The 14,017-nt window shown below is 48.0% G+C and overlaps 1 non-coding gene and 1 pseudogene across 1 annotated transcript; one reads left to right on the top strand and one right to left on the bottom strand.

The window, feature by feature from the left end:
* Positions 1 to 7,431: 7,431 nt before the first annotated feature.
* On the bottom strand, positions 7,432 to 8,158 carry LOC133910725 (eukaryotic peptide chain release factor subunit 1-2-like; annotated as a pseudogene).
* A 4,927-nt stretch (positions 8,159 to 13,085) lies between these two features.
* On the top strand, positions 13,086 to 13,181 carry LOC133913883 (small nucleolar RNA Z103). The gene has a single exon (XR_009909121.1). It is a non-coding gene; the product is annotated as a small nucleolar RNA Z103 (small nucleolar RNA).
* Positions 13,182 to 14,017: the final 836 nt, after the last annotated feature.

Below are 14,017 nucleotides of genomic sequence, written 5' to 3'. Positions count from 1 at the left end.
TTGAGCCTCTCTTCCATCGGAGTGGCACATGGATTGCAGTCCATCATCCCGGCCGAATCCAGGATCCGCCGAGCGTAATGCGACTGGTTGAGAGAGATGCCAGCGTCGTCGTGCTACTGAACCTCGATTCTGAGGTAGAAGGAGAGCCGGCCAAGGTCGCTCATCTCGAATTGAGCCTGCATTTCGCCTTTGAACCGCTCGATCTCTTCTGAGTCTCCTCCTGTGATGATGAGGTCATCGACATAGATGCCGACGAGCAGTCGCGCGTCCTGCGAGCCTCGACCGTAGATGGCGTGCTCGTTAGCGCTCTGCTCGAAGCCGAGGGACTCCAGCGTGCTATGCAACTTCTCGTTCCATGCACGTGGCACTTGACGCAGTCCATATAGGGCCTTGTGCAGCATCAATACCTTCCTCTCCTCGCCGGCGATCAAGAATCCTGAAGGCTGCGTTACGTATACTTATTCGCGTAGGTCGCCATTGAGGAAGGTGGACTTGACGTCCATGTGGTGGACAGGCCACCCTTCATCAGCTGCAAGTGTTAGGAGAAGGCGGATTGATTCAATCCGAGCGACAGGCGCGAAGACCTCGTCGAAATCCACCCCTGGCCTCTGAACAAAGCCTCTGGCAACTAGCCGGGCTTTATGTTTGACGACCTCGCTGAGCTCATTCTTCTTTAGCTTGTAGACCCACTTCAGTCCGATGGGCCGGCACCCTGGCGGCAGCTTCGCCAGCTTCCAGGTGCCAATCTCCTCGATGGCGCGCATCTCCTCCCACATTGCCGCTTGCCATGCTTCGTCTTGCTCTGCTTCATTGTAGCAGCTTGGCTCCTCGCCGCTCACCAAATTGAGGTCGCCGTCGAGCACCTGCGGTGCATATCCGGTCGGCACATCATCGTTGCCGAGGATGTTGTCCACCGTCCGAAAGCGGACGGGACTGTCACCGTGGCTTGCGTCAAAGGCGGCAGAGTCGTGAGACGGTGGAGAGACGAACTCTGGAACGGAGTCGGAGGCTGCTACAGCTGGACTGGCGTACGGCACAGTGGACGTCGGCGGGCTTGGTGGCGGATGCAACTCCGGCGCACCCCCTGCTCCGGCCAACGGTGGCTGCAGGGGCTCCTGCATCGAGTACTCAACTGTGAAGTCGCTCGATGGTGTGGGGTTTCCGCCAGCCTCTGTTTCCCAGCTCCAGCATGCATCCTCGTCGAACACCGCATCACGCGTCACTTGGACACGCCACGTTCGCGGGTTGTAGACGCGGTATGCCTTGGCGCCGTCTGCATAGCCAATGAAGACCATAGCGGCACTTCGGTCGTCCAATTTCTTCAAGTGCGGGCGCACATCCTTCACGTACACGATGCATCCGAAAGTGCGCAAGAAGCTGACATCCGACTTGCGGCCATGCCACGCTTCGTACGGGGTAATGCCATCGAGGCTCTTTGTTGGGGCTCAGTTGAGGAGGAAGACCACAGTTGTAACGGCCTCGCCCCAGAATTCCGCAGGCACCTTCCTCTGCTTCAGCAGGCTGCGGGCCGTGGCGAGGATTGTCTGGTTGCGCCGCTCAACAACACCGTTTTGCTGAGGTGAATAGGGCGCGGAGAAATGGCGCTGAACTCCCCGATCTGCGCAGTACTCAGCGAACTCCACGCTTGTGAATTCGCCGCTGTGATCAGTGCGCAGGACTCGGAGCCGCCGTCCACTCTCCAGCTCGACCATCGCCTAAAATCTCTTGATTGCCATCGGCGCATCAGCCTTCGATCCCAGCAGCACAAGCCACATGTATCGGCTGCAGTCGTCGACCAACAGCAGGAAATAGCGTCGGCCTCCCGACATCGCTGGCGAAATGGGTCCGCACAGGTCGCCGTGAATCAAGTCGAGGAGGCCGTCTGCTCGATACTTTGCCTGCACAGGGAATGGACTGCGGCGCTGCTTCGTGGTGATGCAGGTGTCGCAGAGTTGCTCAACGTGGTCCAGTTGCGGCAGCCCCTTCACCATTCCATGGTGCGCCAGCCGGAAGAGCGCCTTGAAGCTTATGTGCTCATACCTATAATGCCACCTCCAGGTGTCGTCGTCACGCCGTGCGGCGAGGCACACTGGGCGCGCCAAGTTCAAACGCAGAACGTAGAGGCGGTTGTGCTCGCGCGCGATCCGGGCGAGCAGGCGACGCTGCCGGTCCCAAATCCTCAACACCCCGTCCTCGATGAGCACCTTGGAGCCGTGCTCTTTGAGTTGGCCCACGCTGACGATGTTAGTCTTCAGGCGCGGGATGAAGTACACGCCGTTTAGCACCTTGTGCTCGCCATTCCGGCCAGCGAAGAGCACGGTGCCACAGCCTTGGATGTTGACAACGGAGCCGTCTCCGAACTGGACAGTGCCGACGACGCCCCTGTCCAACTCCGAGAAGACCTCACTCCGCCCTGTCATGTGATTGGTTGCGCCTGTGTCCAGGTACCACCCCTCCTGATGTTTCTCACCGGAATCCTTGGTGCCGAGGTGCACTTGGGCACGTGGCTCGTCGAGGCGGACTAGGCTTGGCTCCGGCGTCTCCACCTCCGTGAGTGCGCAGGCCTGCGCCATAAGCAGCGCAGGCTCATGTTCTTCGCCGCCTTGTCCTCGCGCGAAGTTGGCGCGCTCCCGCTTGGGCTGGCGGCAGTCCCTCGCCCAATGTCCAGCCTTGTCGCAGTTGCGGCACTTGTCATCGCGTGTGGCGTAGCGTGGGGTGTTGCGCACAACATCCCTACCGTGGCTGCTGCCGCCGCCTCTGCTGTTGCCGCCATACCTCCTCTGAGTTCCGCACGTGCGACGGCGTCCCCCGCTGTCGCTTTTGCCAGCCATTGACGAAGACTCGCCGGCCTGCCGATCCTGCGCGCGCGCTTGCCACTGCTCCTCAGTCAGTAGCAATTGGCTGCTTGCGCCTTGCGTAGCAGCGGGCTCGAGTCTGTCCTCCTCCGCCTTGAGCTGCCCGGTGACCTCCTCGATCGACAAGGTTGAGATGTCGAGGAGCGTCTCGATCGACAGCGCTATTTGCGCGAATCGTGGCGGTGCAACGCGGAGGAACTTCTCCACGACCTTCTGCTCATCAATGGTTTCGCCGAGCGTACTGAGGGAGCCGACGAGGCCAGTAAGCCGTAGCGCAAAGTCGTCGATCGCCTTGCCATCACGGAACATGATCGACTCAAAATCCTTCCGCAGCTGCTGCGCCTTCGCCTTCCTCACGCGGTCCACGCCGACGCGCATCATCTTGATGGCGTCCCAGGCGTCCTTCGCGGTGTTCTTGGTGGCGAGGGTCGGGATCATTTCAGCGGGAACTGCATGCAAGATGGCTTCCATAGCCATCCTGTCCTCTTAGACATCTGCGTTGCCATGCTCTACCGCCCCCCAGAGGTTTTGGGCTTGCAGCATCACTTTCAACATCAGTGACCACTCTGTGTAGTTGGTGCGCGTGAGTGTGGGAAAGGTTGCCGAGCCACCGAGCTCCCTCACGGTCCGCTGCACGATAACCTCACGCACATCGTCGTCACGACGTCGTGGTCTGCGCGAAACTGGTGAAGGTGAACCTCGACGCTCGTGGCGTGGCGGCGTCCTTGACGCCTCACCACGTGGTGCAGACCTTGACGCCATGGCTCAAGATCCTCTCTAACCTGCTCTGATACCAAATGTTGGCTAAAACTCTCTCCAACACACTACTGCACCTCACGGACAGCACCTCCCCTAGAGCTCAAGCAAGCACAGGACAGCTCTAGCTTTGGCTATTGCTGGAACACAGCAGCACCCTCTCTGCCCTTTCTGCAGAACTTGGGCAGCACACACACACTGAAAGGAGACAATGACAAGGTGTTTTGGTGCTGTAAAACTTGGCAGCCTTTTCTGTTATGTGTATACCTCTATTTAAAGAGTTACAAGAGTAGTGTTCTAAAGGATTTTTCTGCTGATCCAGCATGGGGTCAGCCCCTCCCTATCTGCTCAAAGCTTGAGCTACAAGACTAGAGTAGTCAAATTTTCTTTAACTACTCAATCTGGACAGTAGTTCAGATTTCTTCTACCCTAAGCTAACTTTGGTTTCTAGAAGCTAAAGAAAAATATCTAAGTATCAAGACTTATCTGTCAGTCGATTGGTTTGATATTTTTTCTATCCAACAGTCTAGATTTATTGTACTTGTTACGAATAATATGGTATCTGAAATTGATGTTTAAATAGTAAAATAGATTCGTCTCATCTATATCTACGCATCTACGGTCTCCGATCGGATCCGAGCTACAGATCAAAAAGTTGATTTTTTGCTCATTTGGAATATCGCACTGTCAACACCATTTCTTTTATAATTTTTGTACTACACTAGTCACATTACAATTCCCAAAACACGGGGTATTAGTGTATTACAGATGCTCCCTCTGCGGCCACTCTGCCGCCGTGTTTCGCGCGGCGGCTCATGGAGCTCTCCTTCTACCGTAGGCAGGCCATCGCCTGGCTACCCGACTTCGTGATCCGACACGCCGTGCAGGTAACGAATGGATCCACCATTCCATCCACCCACTTGAGTTTGATCAGTTCAGTTCAACAGGGTTGTGCTGCATTTCTTGCTTGCGTCTGGAAAGCCTCCTTCAACTCATCATGATCAGTACCATGCAGTTGATCTGTTGCATGATCAGTGCTTATTTACATTGTACTGTCAAGTGCTTTTGTTCTGAAACCATAACTAATCGAATGGCTACATATAAACAACGACAATTTGAGCTGTACTAAACGTTGTCATGCTCACAAATTGATAAGACACCTTGTTTTTTTGCCCTGCATTCAGAGATTCAGCTACATCATTGGAATTCTAGGCAGCTAAGATAAGGTGCAAAGAAGTGGTCCAGCAAATGTCCAGTCGTGTCATAGGCTATCATGGCGAGATTTATCAAAAGCGTGCTTGTCCAAACGAGCGACGGTCACCATGCAATGGTGTGCTTAGACATGACTTGTGCTTAAGAGAGAAATGGGATAAGACTTGATGGCCAGCCGGGGCGTCCACATCTACTATTGTAAGCTGCTGGTCAGCATTTTTAGGCTGGGATCACATCATGCACTCTGTTCTTTTCCCGTCCTGTTTGATCTACCAATTATGACTCCATTGCCTCTTTGATCTAATCTCCAGTCGCTACCTCAGATACTCAGATGTATAAAAAGGTTCTTGGCCTTGTAAAGCTCGCTCGCTTATGGATTATCGGCTTATTGTTACGTGTCTTTCTTGGTTCTTCCGCGCACGGTGGCCCTTATCTGCTTATGCATTTATCGCATTTTTGCTTTTAGAGTATAGCCGGCGACGGCGTCGCTGTATCCATTATATATTGTGCTATTTGCTCGGATTTGTCATTGCTATTCACGTGCCACTATGCGCAATGGAAGCGAAATCAAAGATGGATGAATCGGCCGCCGACGCGGAGAAGCAGCAGCCGTTGCTGCTCCCCGTGGCAGCAGCAGGCGAGAAGCCGTCGTCCGGCTGCAGTGGCTGCGAGGCGTTCCAGTCCAGCGCGTCTCGCCCACGGCGACGCGGACGCTCGCGCTGGTGGTCCTGGTGACCGGCGCCGCCTTCGTGGCGCAGCTGGCGGCGCGCGAGGAGTACGTGCTCCTGGCCGTCTTCGCGTCGCAGCTGGCCAGCATCTGCGTCTTCACGTCTTTGCTGTTGCTGTGTGCACTCCTGGAAGACGGTCGCAGCCAGCGCGCGAGGTGGGTGGCGAGGGCGGTCGCGCAGGTGCTGCACTGGTCTCTTGCCATGACGCTCCCGATGAGCATGGCGAGATTAACCCTCAAAGGTAATGATCGTAATTCAATCACTGAATGAAACAATTACAAAAATACCTAGGCCAATAGACAATTAGATTTAATCTATGATATCTTAAGCTATTGGTATCATTTACCACCGTAAAAGAGCTCCCAAAATTAGGCAGTGTACGTCCTGGAGTGCAAGCAAACAATCTCATTCCTCTCTGTACGCTGTCTAAGTTTGCACTCGGCAAATCCATTCTGGCCTCAGCCAAAACCACATCGAAACATGCATGAACCAAACGCGCGCCATTTTGCATGCCAACCTCGACCAGACACGTACGGCTCGGCCCCTACGATCGTAAGCTCCGTTCGCGCGCCACCGCCGTCGCATTGCCATCGCCATGGCCACGGCGCCCGTCAAGATCGTCGCCCTCGCCGCCGCGATGGCCGCGGCGGTCGTGCTCAGCGTCTTCTCCCGGTACCGGTGCCGCCACCTGCCGACGCCCTTCGCTGCCGGCGCCCCGCGGCGCCTCATCGTGGTGAGCAACGAGCAGGAGGTCGGCGAGGAGATGGACCTAGCCGACGGCAACGTGCAGCTGGTGTGCCACGGCTTCAGCGAGCACAACCACAGCCGGTCGGTGTGGTCAGCGCGCGCCAACATCCCCAGCGGCACGGCGGCGCGCCTGACGCTGCCCGCCGTGAGCGGCGACGAGGTGTTCGAGGTGCTGTGCTCGTACCGCGGCGCCAACCGGTGCTGGGCGCACGGCGTGCGGGTGTTCGGGAACCCGGGCCACGACAACCTCTTCTGCTCGGAGCAAATCGGTGGGTGCACAATCAGGTTCCGCAAGGATGGCGGCGTCGAGAAGCTGTACGAGACGGCGGGAGGCACCGTGACCAACGGGCGGCGGGACGTGCAGCCGCCGATATTCATGGGGTTCGTGCCGGACTTCGACAACGCCAGGGACGGCGGGTGCGCGTCCGCAAGCTGCCTCGGGAGGAAGATCAACAGGGTGATCGGCGAGGAGAGCTGCTGCGACGATTCCTGTGGGGGATGGGAGAAGGCATTGCCAAAGAAATGATCCATGCATGCATGTAGAATTCAATCTGATTTTTTGTATAATGTAGAGCATTGTAATGATACATGAATAGAAGAAACTTTAATCCAGTTCAATCTTGGTACAAATTAGATGCTGCTGAATCAGACTCAGAGTTGCATGGGAACCAACGGTTTTTCTGATGCATATTGCCACAATCCAGAAGCAGAAGAAACATATCCCAAGCAAAGTACTAGCATCATTTGAAGAGAAAAAAATGTAAACAAGTTGTTACACAAACCATAACCATAAGCACCATGGGCTCCCAAAAAGCATGTTGCCGAGAAGTGCTGAAGATGAAGAGAAGTGACTTACAAGAGATCACATTTAAAAGACGTGTCTTTGCAATGCCCTACCACTCGAGCATCTGCTAAAACTCGGACTCCAAACATAGTCTGTAAAACAACAGAACAGGATATATCGACCGATTGCTATGACGTGATTGACAGTGCAAATATAAGCTGTTGCAGAGAAAACGAAACAATCGTCTTTTTAAGAACTCGAATCCAAACTGAATAATCTAGCAAACTTTAGAACTTGTAGCAATTGCATCCTTCCAGGGTCTAGCACAAGCATGTGTCTGATCGATTGCTTAATCGGAGTCTTCATAGACACCCTCGTCATCAGAAAGCTCATCAAAAGAATATCCAGTTGAGAGCGCAAGATGCCACCAACGCCACCAAATCCTCTACAAAACTGCGATCCCTCTTGAGATTTGTTGGTAACAAACTCAAGTGTGCAGCCAAACTTTTTGTACTCGTCAGCAAACTATTCCAAAAGCGGGATTTTCTCCTGAACTTCCAACTCAGCATTGGTAGAAGAATCACGGAAATTGCTCTGGTCTGCTTCTTGCTCTTTGTTCAGATGTTTTATCATATTTTCTCCAGTTGTACTGTTCTTAAGCACATATCTGTTGACTATCAACGTCTCCACAGCACCCATTTCAAGAGCCTTTAGTGTGTCATCAACACCAAAGATATACTTCCCTGTATCTGGCTATTTTCTTCAAAATACTTCCCAATCAACTTTTTCTCCTGTATGAACTACACATTTGCTAGAATTTCAGCGGATAACTCAATGGCTTGGTTGAAATCATTCTCCCCGCCATATGAAACATCAACAACATTAAGTATTTTGGCCTGTAGGCGCTGATCAAACATGTCAGATTGGCTCAGCTCTGTTTTAAAATCAGCAGAACCAGCCAATATTAGCCCAGCTACGTTAGGCTGACTGGTGGCAGGGTTGATGATGTTGGAATTGATCTCAGTTTTATGTTTTAACGTGTTCTCTAATGTGACCGAGAAAGAGAGGGAGTTCATTTCCTCTCACGCGCCCTGATCAGGGGCTAACCAACCTATTGGTTGTAGTTCCGTTCCACACAATGCTATAATATAAAGAGAGTTATGTTGGGGCTCGTGGGTTATCAATCTCACGCAGCTAACGCACACCCCTACACGTATAAACCCTAGACCAATCATCTGGGAGCTGAAGTGGAGCGAAGGCCGTCGCCGTTGTCCACACCACAACGCCGCTGCAACTACATCGAGCTCCTACGCGTCACCTTCGTCTTCACCGAGCCGGCCACCACTACATCTACTACACGCAAGCTCCACCAACGGTCTACATCAATCTCATCCACAACTACACCAACACGATCACATCCTACACCTTCATCTGATGGTATCCCCGAACGCCGATATATACTCACGCTTCCGCAATCAAGATGTGTCTGTTTTAGGGATAATGGTGATCTAAGATGATTTTAAGTGATTAGCAATAGTATCAGAGCCGAGTTAGTCCCAACTTAGACCCAATTAGGCTTAATTAGTTTCGAATGACCCCAATTTATGAATGATTAGATTTAATCATATTAATTAGTGGCAAATTGGCTCTAATTGTTCTCAGTTTAAGTGTTTTTGTTTTGGATCCGATGAAATTGGGCCTAATTATCTCCGGCTTAGATCTTTTAGTGTTCAATTATGTGTTTTCAAAATCAAATTAGGCACAGATTAATGTGAATTAATATTTTTATGTCTCAAATTAGGGTCAAATAATCATGTTTAGTCATGTCTATGCATGTGTGTATGCTTGTGTGCTAATTAGATTCGGTTTGGGGAGATCAAGCTCGGGTAAGCAAGTAAGGAGGGGAATAGGGGAAATCAAGAAATCCTAAGGCAAAACCCTAATAAATTGCCCAATCCCTACCAATTCAAAATCCCCGAAACCCTATATGGCCTTTTTTTTTTCCCAAATCAAGAACCCTAACCCTAGAAATCCTCAAATCAGATACCTAAATCAAGAAAGAATGGGAAGGGAAGGGGGCTTACAGTTTTTTGGCACACCTCAATGCTGTCATACCCATCAGAGCTTCTTCTCTGGCGGGATCTCCCCTCCAATCCCTCAACCGCGCGCAGATCCTCCAGCTTGGACCTCCTAGTGCCGTCGCTTGTCTCCTTACAAGCATTGAAGATTAGGACGAGCACGTCTCTTCTCCGCGCACGCGTGCATGTCGCCTTCACGAGACCACCAAAGACCTACCCATGGTGACGCTCTCTTCTCTGCTCCTCTTCTCTCTCATCGGAGCCGACTCCGGCGCTCTCTCCTCTCTCACAGCGGCTGCCATTTCTCTCTCTCTTTCTCGCTCTCGCATGGCCGTGTTTGTTTTGGAGGAGAGATGGGGGAGTGAGGTTAGGATTAGGGTTCCAGGGGCTAATCGGTGGTTTTGATTCAGCGAAAATACCGGTGAGCTGTCGATAATGATCAAGAGATTCGAAAGGAGTCAGGCTCATGATTGCGGGCCGGGCGCGCGTGTTGGGCCACCACTGCGTTTTGGCTAGGCCACACAGGGTGAGAGCGTGCTCACGTGGGCCGAGCGGCCGAATAGGCTGGATTGGGTCGTTTCCTTTTAATGTTTTGGGCCTTTTTTTCCTTTTAATGATGTATCCAGTGAGTATTAATGTTGTTCAATTCATGCACTGGATATATTAATATTTACAACCCAAAATAATAATGTTTTATGCACTAAAATTATGATTTAATTCTCTGAATGAATTGGAACCAACTTGAAGATTTTTTTAGAGAATTTTACACTCAATTGATGTGGGTTCATAATTGCCTTATGACCAAAGTTGACTGTAATTATATGCCACTTTATGTATTCATTCAAATTCTTTTTCATTTTCTGCCTAACAGTTATGCGGATTAGAGTTTTAATTTTTGCATGATTTTAATCAGATCAATATAGGGTTATTTTCATGAAAATTATTTATTTATGATAATTTTTCTAGTATGGCCCGAATTTTTCTCTCCAGCTCTTAACGCTTACTCTGTTGTCGCCACAATTGACGGCATGTATTAGAAAATTTATCCAGCAACTTACGGGGAATAACTTTCCTGCTTAGAAAACTAAAGTGACTGTTGTTCTTGGAGTTTTAGACCTTGACTATGCACTTAGGGTTGACGCCCCCATTGCTACCACCATTGGCGTGAAGAATTATAATAAAGTAAAGAAAACTTATGATGCTCTTTCTGAGAAGTGGGAGCAGTCCAATCGCATGTCTCTTATAATAATGAGGAACTCGATATCAAAAGATATAAGGGGAGCAATCCCAACCTCCAAAAAGGCTAAGATGTACTTGGCATATGTGGAGGAGCAAGTCAAAGGCACCTCCAAGGTTTATGCCAGTATATTTATTCAGAAGCTCCTCAACACTAAGTACAATTATGGGTCCAACAGTATAAGAGAAAATATCATGATGATGACAGACATGGCTGCCAAACTCAAGAGCATGGATATAGAAATCTCTAATGGTTTTCTTGTCCATTTTATTATGACCTCTCTTCCTTCTGAGTTTTCTCCTTTTAAGAATAACTACAATACTCAAAAGGAGCAATAGACCATGAGCGACTTGATCGCGATGTGTGTCTAAGAGGAAGAGAGGTTGAGGGCTGAAAGGAAATATTTTGTTAATCAAGTTAGCAGCCCTAGAAAGAAAAGAAAATTTCAAGGAGATTTCAACTCTAAGAAGAAACTATATTTCGTCGCTAAGCAAGACAAGACAACGCAGAGGGCACCCAAGGCACCTACTCCTTTTGCTCTTGCCTCTCAAGAACGTAAGGATGATGGATGCTATTTCTGCCACAAGAAGTACCATTACAAAAATGACTATGTTGGTTTTCTGAAGTGACTCGTAAAGAAGTAATGATTTAATAACATTCGTTGATGAATCTCTTTATGTTGATTTTCTCTTAATTTATGTTGGATTGACTCAGGTGTCACTGTGCACATTACCAACTCCTTACAGGGGTTCCTTACCATGAGAATATTAGGAAAGTGAGAGCAAAATCTTAGAGTGGCCAATGGAAAGGAAGCTGAAGTTGAAGCTGTTAGATCCCTTCCATTAGTTCATGATAGTGACTTCACTTATAGACTGAATAATGTAGTTTATGTTCCTACCATGAGGAAGAATCTCATTCCAGTTTTCAATGTTAGATGATAATGATTTTTATTGTAATTTTGCCTACCACCCGACTCGTAGTCCATAGAAGGAAGGGGCCCAGGAGACGTCATCTGCTGAAGGAAGCCGTCACCACCCTAGGAGACACCGCTTGTCCCCAGCCTATCACCAAAGCCCACCTCTAGCACCCCCGAAGATGCCACCTATTGAACCGCAACCCTGGGAGACTTTTCTTTTATCATATTCGATGTACTAGTTAAGTTGTGGATGTTGTGATGTATCCATTTGCTTACTATTGACTCTGGGTTATTAATGAAGTCTTGTTTATTCGTGTGCTCTTGTTTCATATAAATCGAATGGATACTATTTGGTACGACATGGACCCAGAACAAAATGGGAAGAACTTGGCAGGTGGTGGGGCTAGATTGTATGAACAAGTGTGATGCCAAGCTTTTTTTTTTTGACCTACTTGACTCAGCTTGTGGCTAATGGCACTAAAACTTCATCAGGCTTCAAGCAAGTTCATCTTAATAGTTGTGCAAGGGCTTTGAATAAAAACCTCAACATTGTTGTGACCGGTTAGTAGATTAGCAACCACCTTAGAAAGTGGAAAAAGATTTATGCAAAGATTGAGAAGCTGAAGAACTTGAGTGGGGTATTTTGGGATGAAAGCATATACATCATAAGTCTTGGGCCAAAGTATTACATTGGTCATATAAAGGCAGTGTTTTTATTTATTCTAGCTAGAAACTCTACCTCTATAACTTCGCTAATTGTATGTAGTTTGTTCTTATAGGACCACCGTGATGATGCCAACTTTTTTAACACCCCACTTAAGTACTATCATGAGATGACCACTATCTTTGGTAATAGCTTGACAACCAATGCATATGCTAAGAGACCTAATGAGCCTCTTGCTACAGAGGTCATTACAGCAGACAATGTGCTACCACCCACAGGCATTGCAGCTGATACAACAACCCGTAAACAAATGCCTGGTGAAGAGGAAGTCGGGTCAAGGAACAATGTTGTGGAGAGCTCAGGTTTTAGACCACCACCAACAAAGAGGGCCACGACAGGTGTTGATGATAACTTGGTGGTTACAATGAGCAGGGTCTTGGTCAAATGGTTGTAGCCATAGCAAAGGTCACAACTCCCGATGATGATGTTCAAAAGGGGCTCTACAGTGATATGATGAGTATTCCAGCATTCCAAGAGGCTCATCTTAACCACTACTATGCATATTTGTGTGAGAATCCTTCGCAAGAAAGAGCATTCTATAAATTGCCTCTATCAAGAAAAATGATATGGGTCCTTAGGTACATTAAGAAACACCTTGCAGAATTGGATCCATAGGTACTGTGACACATCATTTTTTGCTAACTTCTGTAACTTAACCGATGGTGGTTCATGGTCAGTTGTAGTATGAGGTAGTCTATGTTTCCATGGTCAGATCTTTTGTCTCAATTGAAACTTCTCTTGCATGCGGTTGGATGAAGTCAGTTGAGTGTGTTTGGCTTGCAGAAAGGTAGATAGTGTGTTTGTGTTACAAGGCTATCAGTTTGTGTTTGCCTTCCTGCAGAAAGGTAGTCTATGTTAGAAGGCCGTCAATTTGGAACCTGGTATTGTTATGCAAGTTTAATGTTCTGAGTGCTTGTATGTTACTGGCACTTGGGCCACAAATTGTTAATGGAAAGCACTTGTATGTCAGTATGATGTTGCTGACGAGTTATTGCTTGTCATTACAAGATCTGAGTTCTAATTCTACAATTTACTTGGGCTTGTTACTGAGGATATGATGATCCTTTCCCCAGATGATCGACAGTGAACATACTGAGAGCTATATTTTCTCTTTGGAGAAAACCAAGCTATAATTCTGATCCTTCAAATGTTTTGTTGATGTGCTTGAGCATTTATTATTTGGAGTAACAGTGCATCCTTAATGTTTGGTTTGTTTCCTAGTGCTAATATGGTTTGTCTCCCCATATCCTGCATATAATACTTGTGTGAAAACTACCAACGATGAAATGGTGCAAAAATCGTTGAAACAAGGGAACGGGCAACACATATATCCACGGAGGTAAACTCACCAAAGTAAGGGAGAAGGTCACCATATCTGTGCAGATTCGTTGAAAAACATGATCATATATAACCAACATGATTATATCAGTTTGTATCATCCTATACAATAAAATAAATAAAAATAAGTACCCCTAGTATAATGAACTATATATATATATATATATATATATATATATATATATATATATATATATATATATATATATAGGACACCTATTCTATACTCCTAGGAGTATGTACTCCCACATGCAATATACCACCTAAACAAACACTTTATACTCTTTTATCATTTTTAGTATACCACCTAAAAGAAGTATATACGCAAATTATGATATACACCCAGGAGTACATACTAGTTTTCCTATATATATATATATATATATATCAATCTATTTAGGATCAACCCATTTAGCCAAACTACGGCCAGCCTTGAGAGGTGTCCAAATCATGCATGAGTGCATTAGATTCAGCCTATAGGTCATATTTGATACAGCTAAAACTTTTGAGTTTTATAGGAAAACGTCTTTCGTTGAAAGCTGTTTATAGTTTATGTTAAAAACCGTTGGTTTTTACGAGAAATTTTTAAGTTATCAGTACACTAGTTTTTTAGAAAATTTACTCTTAGCCAGCTTATTAGCT

Source organism: Phragmites australis, chromosome 3 (genome assembly GCF_958298935.1).
Source record: "Phragmites australis chromosome 3, lpPhrAust1.1, whole genome shotgun sequence".
Classification (NCBI taxonomy): Eukaryota; Viridiplantae; Streptophyta; class Magnoliopsida; order Poales; family Poaceae; genus Phragmites; species Phragmites australis.
Note: the sequence above shows the minus strand (reverse complement) of the source record. Positions and strands in the feature narration are given on the sequence as shown.